The sequence below is a fragment of the Amblyomma mixtum genome, chromosome 5 (genome assembly GCF_055824585.1).
Source record: "Amblyomma mixtum isolate Tamu chromosome 5, ASM5582458v1, whole genome shotgun sequence".
NCBI classification, from domain to species: domain Eukaryota; kingdom Metazoa; phylum Arthropoda; class Arachnida; order Ixodida; family Ixodidae; genus Amblyomma; species Amblyomma mixtum.
In genome coordinates, this window is record NC_143016.1 from 68,064,730 (window position 1) to 68,079,218 (window position 14,489).

The following is a 14,489-nucleotide window of genomic DNA, read 5'->3' on the forward strand; positions in this document are numbered from 1 at the left end:
TGGATGTCAGTTAACCAGCGAGAAACTGACTAACTGCTAAGCAAGTATTAATGGTTCGTGACTGTCCAGCTAACGTGCGCTGGCGAGTCACGAAAGCCAAAGATGCGGTAAACACCGCGGCACCGATTAATAAATAGTTTTATTAAACAGAGTGGCGGTTGGTGGGTGACCATCACCTTATCAACAGGGGCGTAGTGGGTGGTGGGTTCTGCTTCTGAAGGGGGAGGCTTCATTCCTTGAGGTTACGCACAGACACACGCCGCTCCATTGGACACTTCACGCCAACAGACACCGAATTTCCGGGGAGGGTGCAGTATAGCACTGCTTTCGCAGTAAAACTGACAGGCCGATCATGAAACCTGATGCAAGCAAGCTTCAAAACAGTTGGATTTAACCTCGATGTTTGCACTGGTCCTCTTACTGTAATTAATGCTCATTTGGACAAATTGCGTAGCCGCCACTCAACAGAAAAATCCCATAGTTTCCATGCCCTTTTCGGCAGTTTCGACAGAGAAGATTACTTGTTTCCCATTTAACTTGCAGTGTGTGTGGATAAGTACCTACTACGAATGAGGGCGTCTAAGGACGCGCCATCAGCTGTGTCCTATGCTTATTTTATTACCAACGCAAAAAAAGGTTAAACTTGAATCTTCATCGCATTCCTGTTCGTTCTTTTTTGTTTCTGCGTTTTTCAAGTTGCAGGACGAAAGCCTGTGGGAAACACAGACTGTAACAAACGACGTTCCTTATTAAAAACTTTCAGCGCTCAAGTCAAGCGTATACCGGACTCAACGATGTTCCTATAGCAATTCCTGATTTCCACGTATGCAGCAGTTCAGGAAGAAAACAAAACTCACTTCCATCTTTTAAGCAGCGCTCCCGTTAGCAGCAATACCGGAAAATTATATACCAGGGCGAATAACGGGCGAACGGTCGAACTTTCAGTAAACTTTAGAAAACGGGACACAACGGCAGTATATAATCGAGCCCGAATCCTTAGCCACGCGACTGGTCGCGCACTAGAAGCACTCGCAAACGCTGCCCGACAACTGCACGTGTGCGCGGTGGTATCCCAGAAATGCACGCGTTGTTTCATTTTAACGTTATTTTACCCAAACTATATAAACAAGGGCGAGGCAGAACACCGGCAAAGGTCTGAATCGCTTGCAATATTTTCCTCCGATTGTCCCGGCGGAAGAACCACGCCGGAAACGAAGGAAAACCTTTTATTTCAGGAAAACGAGAAAAAAAAGATAAACATCGACAAAGACAGATCGGCGACGTTGGGAATAAGATTAAGCGACGGCCTTTTTTTTTTTCCTCGTCCGTTCCATGAGGGGCGCGCTACGAACGGCTCCCGCCTCGCTGTTCGCCGGGGCAAACATCCGCAGGTAATTGCGGCACCATATAGCAGCCGAATAAGCTTTTGTTCCCGTCTTGAAACGAGTTAGCTAAAACTACGAGCGCGCTCTCGCTTACTTCTTTTTTCCGCCCAGGGTCTCTCCACCGCCACTGTACGCCGCGGTGAAAGCAAAAGGAACGGAACCAGAGCAAGCCGCGGCGCTGAAAGCTTCCCCGTGTTTGCCTTTCATTATACCTGCAGGCAACTTCGTATTTTCGCTCTTTCGAATTCCCCCACTCTCTCTCACTTACTCCTCTCCCCTTCGGAGAAACTTACAAGCGAGTCGTTAGCCCCGGAGTTTCGCGGGAGCGCACGGCGCAAAGTCAAAAGACAAACAGGTAAGAAGACGACACAAGAGCGCCTTTCGTATATACGTCGCCGTTCGTCTCGACGCCATGCGCTTGCCGAGCTTGCTCTCACCGGGAACGAGCCGGCACCAAAGCTGCAGGGAAAGAAATAAATAAGACTGAAAAGTACGAAACTAACGCGAAACTCGGTGCAGCAACAGCGAGACGAGGGCGGGAGGAGAGGGGGGGGGGGGGGGGGGGGGGGGGGGGGGGGGGGCGCATAAAAGCCCCGGAAGGCGCGCTTTTCACCGGTGAAAAGCGGCGGCCCGATCAGCTTTCGTTCATTAGCCCGAATTAAGAGCAGGCAATCCCTTCAACGAACCTGCGCCAAGAGAAAGAAGCGAGCGAGAAACGCGCACCAAGCGACGCCGAAAAGAGAGAACGATGAGAGGAGGGTGAGGTGGAAAGGGGAGGGGAGACCCAAATGGAAACCTTAAGCTCTAGCTAATGGCGGCCAAGACTGAGCCCGCGCGCGCCGGTAAAGTAGACGCTAACGCTGCCTCGACCAGATCATGAGAGCTCAACCCAGACTGCTTATAGGCGGCTTGCTACGGTGCGCCGAGAGTTGAAGACGGCCCCGGGCACGGGCAGGCCTGTATACGCTTCACTCCGTCTCGGGAACGACTCGTGAGCGTTGGTTCACTTGCTCGACAACTTAACTGAGACTATAGTTCGGTGCATCGACATTAAGCCTGGTGCGCTTAAAAATGACGCTACAGAGCCGTGTGTCACATGGCCGAGTGCATGATGCAGCTGCACGCTCAAATAAGGTGCAGAAAGATACGGCAATGGTGAAGCTCCGAGCGTCGCTGCCAGTGATGAGGGATGCTGTATATAGTCGCACAGCACGTAGGCTTCTTTTTGTGGACCGTTGTTGTTGTTCGGCTTGTTGCTGAGCCCCAAAAAAGAGACGAGACGAAATACCTGCTCACTGATATCTGAAACGATCATAGCAGCAGTGGTAAAGGGCAATGTCAACCGATACAGAAAAAAAAAAAAAAAAGAATGACTAACAATACTACGCCCTACATTATGGACGTCCTGCCTTTTCACGTTTACCGATACGCAGACTTAACGCTAACCAAAGAAGCCCCATGGCAGCGAGGCGCCTCGGCCGCTTTTTTCTGCCCTCCACCCCATTTCGAACTGGGGAAATCAAACAGCGATATTTTAAAGTCACCAGCGAAGCCAACACGCCGAGTTTAGCAATGCGGAAGACGTACAGTGCAAGCAAAACAAACAGCGCTTTACTTGGTAAAGCGAAGCGAAGAACTACCGCTGCGCTTAGCGCCAATAGGACGCACAAAAAAAGAAAAAAGAAAAAGCGGCGAAGACAGAAGCCAAAACAAGGAGCAGCAGCTTGCGCCGGACGAGAAACAAACAAAGGGTTCGTTGACCAGCCCTGCTAAAGCACGGAGGAGGAGGAGGATATGGAGGAGGAGGAAGGAGAAGACGAAGAACTCATCGAAGCGTGTCGAAGCCCGAGCAGCACGGGAACAGAATATAAAAGACGTAACCTCTTTTCCAGTGCGGTAGTAGTAGTCTCAGGGCGCCTCAACCAAGAGAGGCATCTCAAACTATACGAGCGCGCGCCTGCAAAGCGTAAAAGACAGCAAGCTCAAAGTAGTGAAGGCGGCTGAGGAGCGAGGGGTAAGGAATCCTGAGAACCACAACTGCTGTAGCAATATAATGAAGTCGGGGAGTGGTTACAAGCAGAAAGGGAGCGTGCGTTGCACCCGGGTAACGTCCATGGAGAGAGTAGGGCGATACCCGGGGGGACCCCGCGGCCGTTTATCCAAATCACGTTAGGCCGAAATTAAGTTGTCCGCCGTCCCTGCTCCTACCTATAGGCGGCTGTAACAGTTTTGCTTTGCAATTTGCTATTCACAAACTCCGCCTAAGGCCCCGGGGGGAACACGGGCGGGCCTCTAATGCATGGGAGCTTTTTTCTTTTCGTTTTTACTTTGTTTTCAGATCACGCGAGAGCTGCTGGAAAAGTGGGAGCCTTTTCGCGGGCGCATGAAAGATGCATCCCTCGATGTATAAGACGATGAATCGCGGCGGCCTCGGAAACTAAAACCCAACAACTAGGCTTGAGTATATTCTCGAAGGAGGAGCTTATAAACGGCGATGTTTGTTGTCCCGTAAATTCCCGGGTGATTAAGTTTGGCGTTTGTTTAGCAGACGATGTGCGGCATCTCGACTTGCGCCCAAAAATTGAGAAAACATTCAGGCCCGCCGAAGATGCCGGCGCTAGATGACTATTAATGAAGTTGAGGCGATTTATCTTAAGCGGACGCATTCGGCGGCGTCAGAAGGGCGCGCTATATATCTTATTTTTGCTTCGTGACTCTCATAAAACGCCGAAAGACATGTTACTCTGATAAAATGCGTAATAAAATTGGCAGAGGCTCAGCTTGGTTAAGCCCGGAAATTGCGAAAGCAACTTTATCCGTTTCTTAGCCTGCATCCGCCGTGCCTACCGCCGCTCTGCGCCGACGGCACGACCTGGAGCTCTGTTTATACAACTGCTATGATGTCACTCTGACCGCAGCGCTCCTAGTGGGAGAAGCGAGAGGCTCACCGCCCGCCGTGTCTACCGCCGCTCTCCGCCGACGGCACAAGTTGGGGCCCTTCTCTTCCACAGATGGTGTGACGTCACTCCTACCGCAGCGCCTCTAGTGGGAGAAGCGAGAGGTCCACTGCCCGCCGTGTCTACCGCCGCTCTACACTGACGAGCCGAGCTAGGGCCCTGGTTTTTCGCAGCTAGTATGACGTCACCTCTAAGGTCACGCTAACGGTCAAACGTGTCCACCGCCGCGCTACGCTGAAGGGCTCAAGTGTGTGAGCAGTATTGCTTTCGCAATAAAAATAACTGCTACGCCAACGAGGCAGGCTACCGCGTTCAAGGTAAACGCAGTACTGAAGAGAAAACAAATTGGGGAGGGGGGGGGGGGGGGCGCTTAAGCTCCTCCCTAAGGGTATGATGCGATAGCATTAATAGGTTATTGCCCATATATGCAGAATTGGTCATTCTTAACATTCATAGATTCTAGGGAGTTTTCATACCAGTGCAGCAGTGGTTAAGCGATGCGCCACTGCCCTGCGATGGTAAGTGCTGCCACCGGTGGGACTTGTGCGATCCAGTTTGCTCTTCCTCGTCAACCGCTCGTGTCCAATCGTTGATTTAACTGCCACCTGTCACGGTGCGCAGGTTGTGATGACGTCGCAAGGTCACGTGACCTAGACAGGTTGCCCATCTTCCTCCTAGGTTGCTTCGCCGACGACGAGGCCGGATTTTCTGAGACACGAGCTCCTTAACGCTCTCGCGTTAAAGGTGCGTGAAAAGGCCTTGCTTTCGACGGGCTTATTCAGTGCCGTAGAGCAGACAAAATAAAAGAAGCGCAATCAGGAAACCGCACGATAAACTCGCGTATACAAAACCGCATCAAAGTTACGCGATAGGAAACCACGCTCGCTTGTTAGACAGACTGAACACGTCATCAAATGCGCGTACTGCGTTTTGTGGATTTCCAAAGGATGCTGAAAAAAGTATAGCGTTTCCGAAGTGGGGGAAATTTCAAACCTCTCTCAGGAAACAGGGAGATGGACAATTATTAGCTCTTCATAGGACAACCACAAACAACGCAAATGGAACTTCTCACGCATTCCTCTGGCGGAGTGCGTCGGCCGACAACACAGGTCACTGGGTGCGCCACGAGGGGTAAAGCGTTCACTTTACAAAACTTGACGTCACATACTTTGTCTATGCGTTAACTCGCTTTGATATCTGCCGCATCGTCCTAATTGCTCCACTGAAGAACGGACGATCAATAGCCTCCCTATTTGTAAGAAGCGCATTAGCACAACAGCTCGCAGAGCTCCTCCGCGAGTAGTAACAAACCGGAGACTAAAAAATAGCGCCATAGTAAGAACCCCCCCCCCCCCACCTCCCCATCTCACCTCTCCTCACATTACACAGTAGCGACCAACGACCTACCCCCGTCTAGTAACTGCTGAAGACAGAATATGGTCCTCGGAGCAAAAGCCATCTTTCCCAGAACAACAGCTACTCGGAAGCCGCTTATAACCCATATAAAAACAAAAAAAGCCCGACGATGACGCGTTTATGAATGGCGCGCTGGCTTCTCCCGAGACACGTGCTCCACCGCATGTCTGTCGTTGCTTCAACTTTGCGCGAGTAGAGGCGACCGCGTCGGGAGGAGACCGAGCCGGCGGTGACGACGACCAAGGAGCCAGCCCCATCCGGACAGTTGATAAACACGAGAGGCTCGCTCCAGCGTGAGCGCGTCCGGCGGCGGCGATGCAGGCAGTAAGGCGAGTCCCGCATGCTTCGGCGTTTATAAATACACGGCGCCACGGAGAGAGCCTCGCGATCGCCCCGGGTGCAGATGCCGGCGATGGGTTCGTGACGCTAGCCAGATGCGCGCGCCGCGGTACACGGCATAGGAGAGCAGTCAGATCGCCGCTCTCCGTTCCGAGAAGGAAAGAAGTCGGGTTAGTACAACTGGACCTCCTAAGAGCTCTCCTCCTGTTTGTGCCGTAGCCCCAAGGAGCGGTGCTTGCGTAAAACTGGCGCCGATATTGAGTGACGCGGCGTGGGTCCAGGAATCGATACGACGTTGCACTAAGGCAAAGCAGGGACTTACGCAAAGTCGGCCAATATACATGAGTAATGGCGCGTCAGCCTCGCTAGGAGAGGTCACTTCGTAAGCAAGATGAGCGGTCCGTCGGCCTTCAAGGCACCACGTGCGCTCCTACAACTCAAAGCTCTCCGAATTGCATCGAAGAATAGTGATATACTGAACTAATTATATTTCAAGTTGGACTGAACCACACCGCATCAATACGCAAGGCGTTCAAAACTGCAAGTTCCTAATTTGGTTTTGATTATGACAGGTTCACTGCCATCCAGTTTTTACTACAGCACATAAGTTCATTTTCACGCAAATGGATGCGACGAGTGAATTCATTGTCCCCCTTCTGCCTTCCTAAGCCAGGCTTGCCTATCCGCCCCAGTGAACGCAAGAAGTGGCTTTTTTTTATGTTCCTGATGTACCCGCTATTTCAATCCTTCCATTTGTTCATGGCGTGTTTAATCTAGGCTTCGTTTCCGACCTCATTACAACGCCTATATACAATGACAGTTCCCAGCCGGCAGACTCGAAACGAGTAAAAACCCGCAAACGAAGCGACTAAACATGAAAGACAGACATCGAGAGGAGAAAGAAATTCCGCTCGTGCCCGACAAGTAAAGCAAAGCCTTTGCATGCCACCCATTCGTACAGTTCAGCACCAGCGGTAACACAATGACGTCTGGGCGTTGCAACGTGTTTGCGAAAGGCACTCGCAGTAAATAGGGCCCGTCGCATTCGCTTCACGTAACAAAACCCGCCGGCTAACAAGCGTTGTACTGGAGCACTCGAGTCAGGAAAAAAGAGACCCACAGAATGATAGACGCGACGTGACAGCAAAGCTGTAAAGGATTTAGACTTGTTAATCCGCTTTCGCTTCGCTGCAACTGCGAATGTCGCGAGCGCGTGCGAGCGCCAAAAAGAGAGACAGAGAGAGGGGTGTCGCAATTTCGCAGCCAAGCTGAAAGCGTTCGCGCGATTTGCGCATTCCCTCGCCATTCCCTTGCTTCCTTCTTTTCATACTTCGTCCTCTGTACTCTGACGGTACAGAAGAGCTTCGTATGTATCCAGTGCCTACACTACATGGCCGTCACATTACAACATTACACCGTGGAATCTTTTGTGGAGCTCAAGCAGATTTCGTTCGCCAAATTTCGCTAACTATACATAACATGGCCGCGGAATGGAATTTTGAATTATAGCGGAGCTGTTCTGCGTGACCACGAGTCGAAGGTTTGCTATTTTCTTTTCTTATCGCTTTTAAACCTTGTCAGCGATCTGCTTTTAATTAATATATGCGCATGCGTACATACACGTGAGCTCAAAGCGGTTGTCGAACCAACGCGTGGACAGCAGTATAATCTACAAGGAGTCTGCAGATCCAGAATAACACGAGGCCCGTAAATTAAGAAAATCAAACCTAAGCGCCATAGGATATACGAAGAGCGCATTTGAAGCGTAATATTGCACGAGGGCAAGGAATAGTATTAACGGGAACAGAGGCCCGTTTCATAATCTCCTTTAAACCGTCCAGCTAAGGTGCTATATATATATATACCGTCCTAGAGCGCGTGGAACATTCGCCACCGGGCGACGTGTGCTGATAGGCGGGGCTACATGCGATCCTCTACTCTTGGGCTTTGATTCAACGCCATGCATATGCTCCGTAGCTCCGACGAGAACGGCGTTTTTAGGCACTCTTATAAACTGACATGGATAGCAGTAGTGGCCACCAGCTACGAATGCCAAGATAGATCAGCCTAAGTGTAAAAGTTATAAAGTTAACAATTCGATTTCAGTTAATTACTTTCGTAATTAACACGCCTAAGCAGTTTTCTAGTTACCACCGGTGACAATACCGCAGCGGCGAAAGAGGTGAAGCGGCTTGTATAGCAAACTCTGTACGCTATTATATGATGACTCTGTGCATGATGATACGACGGCGATGATTATTCCCATGATAACACAAGATGACATCATGTCTTTCTAATCAGTAACACATATAAATGCTTACCCTCGATCTTACAGATAATATGACACAAAATTCACGTCACAAAAGAAGTCTTCATTTTATCCGGACTTCTTGTCCCTCCCCCGAAGGATGAAGACAGCTTATTGGAACCAAAGGTCAGAGCTTCGTGTGCATTCAATGGGTCACAAAATGGACGGTAAACTAGGAAAGAAAAACAACATAATAAGCTGTACAGAAAAGGAGACAAAATAAAAACGGTCTTCAAAGTAATTGCGCGTTGCTTGATAACGCAATTCTAGGGGTCAAAATGAACACAATAATTATGTAATTACGCCGCCCCGCCGTCAATAATGTATAAAATATTTCAACTTTATCGAATCAACTAGTACAGAAATGTCGACAATGCGATGCCGATAAGTGAAAGCACGGAACATCCCTCACGAGCACTGTATGCACAGCTCTATAATGACGTCAAGCTCGAACGTTTTCTTTTAAAAGTGCTTAATTGGGTCGGGTGCATGGTTAATAACTAGGATGCAAACTGAATTCATTCCCATTGACCAACATCCTCAGTTTTCGCAGCCTGCGCGGACTGTTTTCAGATTTTTTTTCTTTTTGAGTTGACAGCCGCAAATAGCTGCACATCAAGTTTCGGGCAAAGGTCTCCTGCGCACACCACCGAAGGTCCTCATCGCCAGGCGGAACGTTACGCTATACTGCGTAAGCTTTCATTCTTCGTTGCATTCCTTTCGAATTTCTTTTCTTCCTCGTTTCTTTTTTTTTTTTTCTTGGGGAGTTGGGGGGTGGGGGCCAGATTTCTTTCTCCGTTTGCATACATCGATTTCTGTGGACAATACAAAGAAAGAAATAAAAACAGCCGAGACTTGGTCTCTCCTTTGATCCTTTTGCACTGCCATCCTTCACACTTCCGTTCGAAACGCAGACGCTCGAAAAGCAGGCAAAATAAGCGAAATAAATACGCGATTCGCTGCAAAAGCACGTAACCAAGACAACGTGATAACCTCTCTTTGGGACCCATTATTTCTTCTCTTTCTTTTTTCGTCTTTCCCTTTGTGAACCAGTATTTATTCTTTTGTTTTTTATTTATTGATTTTACGCATTTATTTTCTTTCGTTAGTCGTCACGGGCTCGCTTCTTTCCTGCCTGCCTAAAGTGACAACACACGGGAATGCTAGCAGACCAGACATGGCCCGTGTACTCACCGAAACTGTGTTTTCCCGCAGAAGTCGGAGGCCCCACTTGCCCCCAAGGTCATCTGCGAGAGGGAGGAAAAGCGAGAGAACGCAGTGAGCATAAATCGAGCACGAATGACATCGAAGCGCGGACGACACACCTGTCCACCACCGCTAATGTTTACCAATTCCATGAGGGGGCGTATTCTTATTCGCTTTTCCTGGCTTTACCTCAGCAGGTGGCTTTCACTACGAGATCGTGAAGGAATGCAGTTTGTGAGGAATGCCTGTTATCAGCCGTCAACTTTCTGCCCCGCAGTACAGTGTAAACAAAGGTGATTCTGCACGATGACGAAGCTGAACGAGGTATCGCAACTTCTGGTGCCCATCGAAGAGAAAATAGAAACTATACGGTCATAATTTGTTCCCGTGTTTAGAAGTAGACCATAAGCTAGGCCCGTACCGGTCAATAACACGACCAGATGGTGCACACGAGTGTGCTTTATACGGTGCAGAGCCGCTCAAAATACGACCTGCAACAAACCAGTGATAACCGTACGACTTCCTCGAACGTCGCACACAATGAATGTGCCGCTGCGTCCATCAAACACGGACGGAAAGCTCAAAAGGCTGAAGTGGCTTGACGCAGAGTTACATGAATTTATTTTTCAGAAAGGGATAATCATTGACTGTATCTCACAAAGTAGGCTTCAAGCGCATGTAAAGTCTTGCAGGACATATGCTCAGAAAGACAGTACAGCTTTGCAATTTTATCCATCCGCAGTGTTAAATATACACTATAGGTTATCATTGTCGCCACTGTCAGCAGTCTTAGTGATACCGCCTCACATAATGGTTGGCACCGTTTAAATACATGTAACGTCTGAATAACGCCACCACCTGTTCCGAGTAGTATGCAGTTAATGGCAGGCATTCGGTGAAATATCAAAGGCGAGTAACTTTCACAACAATAGTCAGTCATGCGCAATCTCGGCGTACTAATGATGCCCGACTAGCCAAAAAGAAACCGAGAGCAGTGTAAAATAACTAAACTGCATCACTTTAAATGTAAACACAACGAAAATGAGAAACAGCCCCCCACCCGCGCACGCACGCACGCGCACGCACACGCACACGCACACACACACACACACACACACACACACACACACACACACACACACACACACACACACACACACACACACACACACACACACACTCACACTCACACATAGCGATAAACCAGGATATCAAGCAGACAACATAAGAGGAAAGAAATAGCGGACATATTCCCGATGAAAAAAAAACGACACGACATCCAGATGCGGTGCCTCCAGGAAGGTAATTACAGGCATGGAATCAGTGCGTAAAGCAAAAACTAGCCTCCCTTCTCTCTGATTTTGCAACACGGTTCGTCTGCAACAAAAGAGGCAATGTACGAAGCTGATGAGCACCGTACGCACTCAATTATCGCTGGATAAAAGGATTGGCCGAGGGAACAAACATCAAACGTCAACACAGTTAGGGGAATGTTGACGGTTAGCTAACAAGATTCTATCAGTAAAAAAAAAAAAAAGGTGAAAAGCAGTGCAAACATAAAACTGACGAACGCGGAAAAGACAAGAACAAACGCAAGCAGTATAGGAAGTAATGCGAAGGAAAGACCCGACACGGGACAAATGAGAGCATCTCGAAAGGGAGGGAGAGAGAGATGAAAATTGCAGGCCGTCACCGTCGTCTTTCGTCTACCAGCGCTCTTCCGACAACGACCCAGCCGTCTTTACCGCCCTCCTCCCGTTGTTCTCCTACCTGACCCGAACGATGCGCTCGAGCCGTTATTACCGCTGTCCTCGTGTCTCGAGGAGGAGAAGGAGCAGGCATAAAACGGAACGAACACGCGCATCACATACAAAGAGAGGAACCGGCATACTCGCCACCACCACCACGCCCGAAATTCCTTAAAACTATACCTGCCCCCCCCCCCCCCCCCCCCAGAACTGTCATTTCCGCTTTCACGCCCCCTTGTCATCTTTTCTTCCTTCTCAGCTTTGCGCACCTTCTGGACCCCTTTATCGGCTAGCTTCTTATGTGTATTATCTACCTTCCTTTCTTCTTTCTTTATTGTTTTTTTTTTCCTTAGCGTCGCTGCGACGCGCGTTCAACACGCCACGCCGAGAGCGCAGAACAAGCGACCCTTACGCCTCCCTTCCAGCCCGTTCAGAGCGGCCTCGTACGGCAGACGGTTATTTTCCGACGAACGACGGTGCCCTGGCTGCGCGAACAATGGGTCGACCAGGGGACGCTTTTTCATCGATGATTTATACCCGTTCGCAGACAACGCCGCCGAGGTGCAGGGTAGGGGGCGCTAAGGGAAACGCACGCGCATGAGGATGGGAGTTAAAGTAGCTCGAAACGGGAAGGCAGGCCGGGGAGGGGGGAGAACTTTCGCGCGGGTCTCTAAAATTGCGCCACGGAGGCGCCCAGCACGGAGCGTTTTATTATGCACGAGCACGAGCTACCACGACGCGTGGTGATCGCTGCTCGCCGCCGCGTCGGGAGCCGGTCTTTCCTTTTTTTTTCGGCTACCAGGGGCAACCGAGCGAGGGCGCTACGCGACTTGTAACCCTGATGTAACAACACCCGGGACGCGGAGAGAACGCCGAGCCGTGCGCATAGGCGCCCCGAACGAGGCTCAATGAACTCAAGGCACGCGACGACGAAACTCCGCGAGGGGAGGCCCCGTAACAAGCCGGGAGGGGAACCGCCGGGCAATTAATCTAGATCCGGGCCCTGATTATACAGGGGGAGCTGGATGTGGAAAGGAGTCTAGGGAGCCCGGAGTTGGCGAGAAAATAAAGGGGAAAGCGGGATGTGCTAAGAGGAGGGGTGGCGATGGCTTAAGCCAAGTGCGCGCGTGTGGCATTTACAAAGATGGCTGCTCTGGGGGCATTATTCCAGTGCTACGAACTTCTCGCGTGTATGGGTCTGTGATGACACCTCGTTACAGCCCCGTGAAGAGAGAGAGAGGGTGTATACGGGGTCCCACAGGTTTTCTTTGCTCGTTCGCTCTGGCGAAAACGAGTGCGAGATTAAACTGCCCGGCCCTAGAAACTTGCGTGTTTCGAAACGGAGAGAGCTCGCTTTAATGAAGGCAGGCATTTCGACGAAGCTTACACTGGTCAGTGTTCTGGTTCCAGCAGCCAGAAATAATCTTGAATTCAGCCAACAGGGAATGCTCTTCGCCAAAATTTAGCCATGGATGTCTGCAGGGGCCCTGACTTCGAGCGCAAGGCCCGTGTTCATAGGTGGATCCAAAACGCCGCATTTCTTGCCATTTCTCGGAAGGATGCACCAATTTTTTTTTTTTAGCTCCGACATTCTCTGGCGATGCCCAAACGTTTCCAGAAAGCGCACGATAAAACTTATGCTATAAACTACCTTTCTCTCTCTCTCTCTCTTCACGAGAGACTACACTGCAGGTACGCTGAGAGTCGAGGCAAGCAAACATCTTTCTTTCGTTTCTGAAGACCGCTTGTCACAAGAAACACTAAACCGAAAGGGTTACACGAACCAATGACACATCACGTCACGCAGGCATTGCCACACGGCCTTTTCGTAGCATTCTTCTTCGATGCGCATGATGAAATCAAAGGCGTCAGCTTACTCGCGGCCAGCCCATGTCTAAGGATTTGGCAAACAGCAGTTCCGCGAAAAGGTCGATCTGAGACTGGGATGCTTTTATATGTGATCTTCGCTCGCGAAGCTCGCCATGGCTGTAGCCAATATACCTTATCGTGTCCTGGAATAGCGATCGCTCCCTGGACATCAAGCCAAACCATTCTTTTCAGAAATTAGTCTTTCATACTATTACAACTATTCTAGTGTGCGGAGCTTCCCTCGACTATATCACAGGATGACGCGTGCGAATCGGGATTACACTTAATAGCGGCAGGAAAAGATTTTGCGAGAGATTGGCCTAGTTTTACGGGCGAAAATACAACTGTACAGGGCAACGAGAACTTCCCGGGCACTTAGATGGTACCAGCTCATAATATTTCATTGCTCTCAATCTAAACTACTGACATCTGCTTGGAAAAGCGCTTGTTCGGATTCTCACGCGATTTTTTCCAATTTAGAATTCGCAAACTAACTCTGCAGTTCACATCATGCAGAATGCGACGATTACTTCATGTGGGCTTCTTTCGATGTATAATTTACAACACCCCTCCATATAAGGACAAAGATAAGCACACATTTCCTTTTTTTTAAGCCGATGAGGTAGACTAAAACGTTGACGCAATGCCACTCGCAGTTTACCTCTAGCCGCATGTCAATGCTTTCATTGCCTCAACGCAAATCTCCCATTTTAAGGAGAAGTTGTACTGGTATTATGCTGATGCCATTGACTACGTCTCAACCTGATGCAGACAATCAGGTCAATCAACGATAACAGCATCGAGACGAATCGAGGTGGTGAGATGTCTAAAGACGAAGTAAGGAACACCTTAAAAGTACTCAAGCAAGAAGACAAATAAGTGTCTCTTTGTTGTTTTTAAACACGCCTTAAACTTCACGGGATTAACGACCTCAATGGCTCTACACCTTTATTAGCAGGCCAGACCTACATTAGCCCAGCCGACCTCTAAGACTGCTTCTCCTCTCTCAGTCAGTTGCTTTTTGACGCCTGTCGAAAGTTAGCCTGCAGGGACTTCAAGTCAAGCGTATACTTTTGCCAAAGAGCGGGATGGAGAACAGCGTGTTTTGACGCGGAGAGGAAAGCTCCACAAAAACAACAACCAACTTCTAGACTAGCGTAAGCACCAATGTCACTTGTAGAAGCTAACGAAATAGTTTTCCTCGCAAAGAGTGAAGCATGCTTTACTTAACTAAGTCTAACGCAGAAGTGAGGACGCTGCA

At 49.5% G+C, this 14,489-nt stretch overlaps 1 protein-coding gene across 4 annotated transcripts in view; it reads right to left on the minus strand.

Moving 5' to 3' along the window:
• Nucleotides 1–14,489, minus strand: part of LOC149342503 (uncharacterized) — a 239,808-nt gene that overhangs the window by 37,555 nt on the left and 187,764 nt on the right. For 3 of the 4 annotated variants that reach the window (XM_089544892.1, XM_089544888.1, XM_089544889.1), the window contains one exon: nt 9,600–9,652. The exons of the other annotated variant lie outside the window; for it this stretch is intronic. The gene's annotated coding sequence lies outside the window, so the exon portion shown is untranslated. The remainder of the gene's footprint in view (nt 1–9,599; nt 9,653–14,489) is intronic. 4 annotated transcript variants of the gene reach the window in all.